We start from the raw sequence: 7493 nt of genomic DNA, 5'->3' as shown, positions 1-7493 counted from the left end.
TCCGCATCTCTTTTTATCAAAAGAGTATCTGTCTCCCCTTCTCTTCGTCTGGGCCACGCCCAGGCCTTACTGTCGGCCACAGCAAAATACCCGTATGATAAAGTCTGTGTGAAATCTTTTTCTGTACCGGCAGGTGCTCGCGTCTCAAACCACGAAAATCTCTTCCTCGGTACTCTACCAAAATCCATTATTATTGGACTGACAGATAACGATGCTTTTACTGGCTCATACGAAAAAAACCCGTTCTCGTTCAAACATTTTCATCTTGAATATTTAAATCTTACCTCAGACGGTGGACATATACCAAATCGTCCTTTTCAGCCACAATTTAATTTAGGGAATGCAGTACGAGAATATTATCAACTGGTTACAGCGACGGGGAGACATCTGAAGAATCAGGCTCTCCCTATAGACAGGGAAGATTTTCTCAACGGCTACACACTGTTTGGCTTTAATCTTACTCCTGACGAAGAGTGTTCGCAGCATGTGTCGCTGATTAGGTCAGGAAATATTAGGTTAGAAGCCCGTTTTAGAGAGCCTCTACAAAACACCGTAAACATTTTGATCTATGCCATCTACGATTCTCTACTTGAAATATCAAATCGAAGACAGGTGTTGGCAGAACACTACTGAAGGGTTTGAAATGAATACTGTGGAGCTAACGGAAATTATGGATAACATCGTGTGTAATATACATTTTTTAGGAGTACTCGCTAGCGATCATTTTCCCAAAGCAGGGTTTCTGCAGGTTTTCTGCAGTCAAATTTAAGACCTTTTTAAGACATTTTAAGACCATAAAGATTGAAATTTAAGACCTACACGACGCATTATCCAAGTTAGATAGATAGTTACCTCGGGATCATTAGAGTATCTATCTATCTATCTTTCTATCTATCTAGGATTATCTGATGTGTGTGTGTGAGAGAGAGGGAGATTTTTTTTATAGAAAATTGTACTTTTGCATATTATACTGTAAAAACACAATTATTGTTGTTTATTTTAGTTGATCATAGTTGATCATAACTAGAGAGGAAATTATGAGATGTTTAAAGTGACCAAAATTATCACGGTTATCACAGAATCCTGTTCAAAAAGTATTAATACTACAGAATGAACTCAATTCAACCAGTTTTATGTCGAAAAACAGCAAATAACAAATTGATTAGCATCAATATGCACTTTTTGTTTACGTAAACATTAAAATACCATTAAAAGTGATGGCCAGATTTTAAAAGAGTGTCTTGCAACTGTATCTTGTTATCTACTAACATGTACAAGTTCAAATAAAGTTTTGACAAAAAAGGTTTTATACAAAGATAAACCTCATATTTCAGCCTTTAAATAATTTTTAGTTTAATTTTTAAATAATAAAGTCAAAAAAGATAAATTACTGACATTTACACATTAGCTTATATTTATTAGTAGTGTTTGGGTGCACCCCCATCCTTCATGTTGACTGAGCTTTCAATGTTGTTATGGAAAGGGGTGATTGGTTGGTTTCTGTCACATGACCTGCGGTGCGTTTGCGGCATTCTGAAAAGTTTAGATTTTTTTCATCTCGTTGCGCCTGGTAAAAAATTGGCGCGTCGCTTCAATTATGAGCGCTTGCCGCGCGCCTACATTTGATCAAACTTGAGCGCGCAAAAGACGCGATATGTGAACGGCCTCATATCAAGCCACGAGCTATTGGTAGCACGCGAGCGACGTGTTGGAGACCCCTGCTAGAGCTCCGCTTTGTAGGCTACGACTCCATACTTTTTTGCTACTTTGTAATAACTTTCTGCGGCCAGCGTTTCTGGAAATAACCGAGGGTAAACACTTTTTTAGACCTGACTAAATGAAATTTAAGACCTAGGATGAAAATCTGGCCGTTTTTAAGACTTTTTAAGGCCTTAAATTTAAAGTTCAGAATTTTAGACTTTTTAAGACCCCGCGGAAACCCTGCAAAGAACCGCTGACAGATCTCCCGGCTCTATTAATTTGTAATACGGATCGATCGGACGAACCGGGACGCCACTGGTTAGCTATGTATATGGATCGAAACGGGGTCGGATGTTTTTTTGACAGCTTTGGGAATCCTCCGGATTCAGATTTCTTTCCTCCATCCATTCTCGACTTTCTAAAAAACAATTCAACACAAGCTCATCATTCTACCAGACAAGTCCAAGATTTTACATCAGTCACGTGTGGACAGCATTGTGTCTTTTTTCTGTATCATATTTCACGGGGTGTTGAGTATGAGGATATAATGAAATTTTACCATAACGATAATCTATTAAGAAATGATACTATGGTGTCTCTTTTTGTGAAAAAATTGAAACCCATGGTCTGTGTTAGTAAAAGATTTAAATGTATCCAGTGTGTACAGTCTGGTAAAAATGTTCCAGTCTTATGAATACCTGTGTAACGAATAAATAAAGAATATGTAATGAATAAAAACGACTCGTAAACAGTTGAGTTTCTTTCTTTCTTTCTAATCTCGTTTTCTTTCTTTTATTTGACATCAAAACAATAACATACATAGTTTTAAAAACTAAAACACAGATACAAATCCCATACATGATAATATAATTGTTAAAAAATTCATCCATTGGTCTGCATCTACTCTGGATGAGTTAAATACGTTTTCATCAGAGTTGTGTGCGTGTGTGTGTGTGTGGGGCGTTTTTTCAAAGACTTCGTAGGTACAGCACCAAAGTCATCCGCGTGTGTTTTTCTTTTAAACGATTCAATCATCCGTCTTACATTATGGTTGGTTACAGTCGAATAAGGAATCTTTAATCCCGCAAATGCATCCAGAAACTCGTACCAACCTACAGGGCGACGATTGTCTTGCATCATTTGTGGTGATGTTACACTCTTTACCAGGTCAAATATATGGGACCCTGGAATGATTCTCCCTTTATAAACAAATTCTCCATCATCTGTCCATGAAGACACGTGTTTGGCTTTGGACATTTTATCCATAATATATTTGACATTTTTTAAGCTTCTCTCAGGAATATTGTTTAAAACTTCTGAGACAATTGGGTCCTCACTGACGTCATCATCCCTAACATCCGGGGTATGGGGGGTGACAGGTGTCTCGTGTTCAGGTAATGCAAGAGTTAGAGTGTTACTTTCCATATCACCTTGTTTTACCACGCATAAGAATCGTTGTAAAACATTTGTGTAGAGCTTTGATTTTTCATAAGTGTTCAAATCATGCCTCTGGAGTATATTTCTAATAGATGAATCCAAGTCATTCTCCACAACCGTATGGATATTCTCACGAGGGGGCGGAGTTCTTAGTCTATCCAGTTGTTGTTTTGGGACAAGATACAGTTTTTCGGTATGCTGCATTTTTCTCTCCAGATTCAACTTCTAGTTATTAGATTAGATATGAAAGGAAGTGCTACGCTAAGAAGGGGAAGCAGAAAACCCCCTTTTTGATTAATCATACGTCTCTTCCTGCTGATATTAATCTTTTTATTTGCAACGTACTTTAATTAATTTTTCTTTCTTTTTAAAGTCCCGTGCTGTTTCGCAGTTAGAGGGATCTTGCCATGAATAATATTGAGAGCCACTTCACATAGAGATAATATTAACTCGTCGAGTGACGATTGGAGAATAACACGTCGCTGCTTGGGTGAGCTCTTGTATAATAGCTTTAAGAGGTAGAGATTTCTGGAAAGCCTTGTGCTCATTTTCACCTCGGTACGTACACCACCGGATAGTCTGACAGTAAATCCGTTCTGAGTCGGAATTTTTCAGGTGTGTGTGGTTTATAATCGATTAACAAATAACTGTGAGGACGTTCAGTTGCATCGTTATACGCTTCGATAAAAAATCTTTTTTTATCTTTGTAACTCTACGCCATTAAAACGCGGTCGTGGTGTTATTGTGAAATCCCCAACAATACCCCCATCAGCCATCAGAGAATCTATCTCCGCACGACTTAACTCCGTGCGAGTTTGAGATGACCCTACAGCACCACCCATCTGTGCACTCTCATCTCCATCATCCACGACCGGATCTATCCAACCGTGTTCGTCGATTATAATATTATTCAATCTTTCCGTATTAGACAAATCATTACTATTTAGACCTCTTAACTGTTCACGTATTAAAAGATTGAGTCTTTCGTTACTCTCAGACCTAGGTCTTATTTCATCACACTCTGAATCGGTTCGCTGCCTTTTAGGAAACATTTTGATATGTTTTTTTTTATTTTTAAAATTGTGTGAAACAGAAGCGTACCATCAAATATAGAACACCATGTTGTTAATGGTAAACATAATAACTATCAGTTAATCATAATCACACACACACACACACACCTAGATAAAAAAACAATAACAGAGAAATAGATCTTAAAAACTAAAAACACAAATACAAAATCTCACACAGTAGATAAAAAACAATAACAGCCATACGATTTTGAAAACAATAACAGTGAAATGGATTTTTTTTTTTTTAAACTAGTCAAGCATTCTCATGTAGTCTATCCCTCGAATGTCTCTGCATAACATTTAACCTTTCAGAGATTAGAGACAGTACAGTAATAAGCAAGGAATGGTCGTTCCTCACCTCCACCAGGTCTTGCTGTAGTGATAAGACCGTGTTACGCAATTGTCTGTTTTCTTCCAAGACGCGGTCTTGGGAAACAGCGAAAAATTCCACCGTACTTCTTAAATCGGTGGTGTGTTGATTCTGTGTATCAATGAGTCTATGCAGTAGGTCCACAATACCGTTCTGGGCTCCTGAAACTATTTCCACTGTCTGGTGGTAAGTGAGCGGTAATGTGGCGATTTCCAGAACACGCTGGAAGCTTCTGTTAGCCGTGTGTAAAGTTGCGTAACTCAGGCCAGCGAGATCTCCCGCGTTGAATAGAGGACTGAAGCTCCGCTCATCTTCATCGCTACTAGGCCTATCTGAAGTTCCCCGTTCAGAGTTGATGGTGTTCAGTACGGATTGTTGAGATTCAAAAAACACTTGGGCCTCTCTTTTGTCGGGGAATTGTTCTAGAACAAAAAATATATATATTATACGATTTATTTAATATAGATAAAATATAATGAAACAAGAAATATATCTTACCTTCTCCCGAAGAATTAGGACTCTCATGAGAATATTTCCCAAATCGTTTTTTTCCTTGAGTTGTGGATGAAACAGATGGACTTTCACTGTTTTCTTCTAAAAAACAATATTATGTTATTTAAAAAAAATCTAATGGATAAAAATTATAATTAGACATAAATAGTTTTCTTTTTTCCCTTACCTATCTCCGGATAGATTAATTCTTCTCCATAAATTTCCCTAAGACGTTTTATCCCTCTGTGTGGACTGCCAACGATATTAGCCGTTCCGGTAATTCCCGATGCCAGAGACGGGGACGGAGGGAAAGAATCCTCGCCTTCGACTACAGGTGAGACTTGACACTTGGCACTCTCTCTCCCTCCGCAGGCTTCGTGTAGAGGGGTTGTCTCTGGGGTGACGTCTTCGTAAATCTGATTGGACGGGTTTGAACAGCCAATGGGTGCTTAGCTGACTCCGGTGGATGGGCGGAGTTATGAGTCGATGTATCCTCCGTGAGTTCTGTTGAAATAGGCCTATGAGTTGATTTTTTCTTTAAAACAAATATTAAAATAGTAAATATTAAAAACACATAACAAAAATATATCCCTTACCTTGTAAAAAATCATTTGGCGAAACCCCATCTGGGAATGATGTGTCATCTGTAAATAAAAGCATTCGTTGAGATATCTTTGCAATTTTGTAGGTTGTAATTTATGATAAAAAATAAAATAAAAAACTCACATAGGTCGTTAAGAATTTCTCCTAATTCTGGATCAAGATACTGATCGGATGAGACGAATTGATTATTTCCAGCCATTGTCCAGACTCGATGTTGTGTCTCCTCCCGCGACTTGGTACACAAATGAACTAGTTAGCTCATTTTAAAGATTACGATACGCCGCGTTTTAAAAACACTTTTTTTCCTAGTTCATTTTCAAAGAAAGCCTTTATCTCTACATGTGGTAGGGAATCTGATACCTGATTTGTATGAGTAGGAAAACATATGTCGAATTTGACCCCCTCTCTTCAAATAAGCTCTGCAATAAAACTAATTCACACAAATCCGTCAAAAAAGAGAAAAATTAAATATGCAGGATGTTATCACAGTCCATAACACCTTGTGTAGACATTATGACGCCGTGTGTGTGTGTGTGTCGTGTGACAGTTGAGAGAACCTTAAAAAAAAAAAAAAAAAAAAAAAAAAAACCCTATGGTCTACACTTTAAAATATACGATAATTTTGTGACAATTAGGCAAATGGAGAGCATGGTATTTACCTCATTTTCATTATCGATGTTCAAAGTGGTTTACAAAAACCACAGATAAAACAAGTTGTGTTAAAACATTTAGAAAAGGAAATAAAAATTATCTAAATGATACAGAAATGTGACCTGATCCAGCATAATGAGCAGTGGTTAAATTGGGCCGGGGCTCTCCGGGGCTCAGCCCCGGCACATAAGCCTGCTCGTTTGCAGTCAGTTGCTTATTGGAAATTATGTCACATAAAATTTGATGAAAGTGATGCTTTTGAAAACATATTTCTGATTATAAATGAAAGATTTTGAAATGGCATGTCTATTTAGTCTCGGCGGAGCTGAGAACAATCGTGACACGGCCGTAGTCTTGTTCAGCTGCTTAATCTCGTTGTCAGTCGACCATGATCGCTTACCGCTCGCGCATGCCATGCGCATAGGTAGGCTACTTCTCAGAACTCCGACACGGATAAATGTACGCAGCAATAATGAATGTTCCTGGGAGATCCGTTGTTGCACGGGATGTGGAAGCGCGCAAAAGTTCCAGAACCTTCTAACGTTACTGCCTTGAAAAAAAAAAAAACGAGCTGCTGGCCGCCGCTGCAGCAGCAGATCAATTTTGTCAAGTTCAGCACAATGTTGGTTGTATAAACAGTGCCCTGCATTGAAAGACAAGGTAATGAAAATATATTTGGCACATTGTATGGGTCACTATATCATAACAAGGTAATACAATGTGTAATCAAGCGTTTTATATTTAATATGAGGAAAATAGGCTACACATGACATGCCGTAGACGTGACACAAAAAATCTTTAACTTTTAGGTGGCGAAATATTTTTTTTGTAATTCTGTGAATTACACTGCAAACCACAGTAACTACCCTCCGGATGAAGAAGGGTTGGCTCTCCACAGAACATAACATATTCATTTTATTTTATTTTTCATGTTCGCATATGAGGAAAAAACAATGTTACATATGTGAGCGCTGAAAGCGGCACTAAAAGACTGTTTAAAACTTTCACTGAGACCTCAAACAGAAAGCACAAAGCCTTTCTTTAAAATGAATTTCGTTTTGTATTAATTGTATCTTAATTTTAATCAATGTTTCATATATTTCATTTAAATATAGGCTAGTAGCCTATATAGACAATATAATCACGACACGGACGCGCCGGCGAGT

General features: G+C 37.8%; 1 long non-coding RNA gene across 1 annotated transcript; it reads right to left on the bottom strand.

The window, feature by feature from the left end:
- Positions 1-2473: 2473 nt before the first annotated feature.
- On the bottom strand, positions 2474-7202 carry LOC308694712. Its single transcript, XR_014030634.1, has 4 exons — positions 5670-7202; positions 5261-5577; positions 5080-5175; positions 2474-5003 (listed from the first exon to the last, which is right to left on the bottom strand). It is a non-coding gene; the product is annotated as an uncharacterized lncRNA (long non-coding RNA).
- Positions 7203-7493: the final 291 nt, after the last annotated feature.

This window comes from Scardinius erythrophthalmus, assembly GCF_964197995.2.
Source record: "Scardinius erythrophthalmus genome assembly, chromosome: 8".
NCBI lineage: Eukaryota > Metazoa > Chordata > Actinopteri > Cypriniformes > Leuciscidae > Scardinius > Scardinius erythrophthalmus.
Note: the sequence above shows the minus strand (reverse complement) of the source record. Positions and strands in the feature narration are given on the sequence as shown.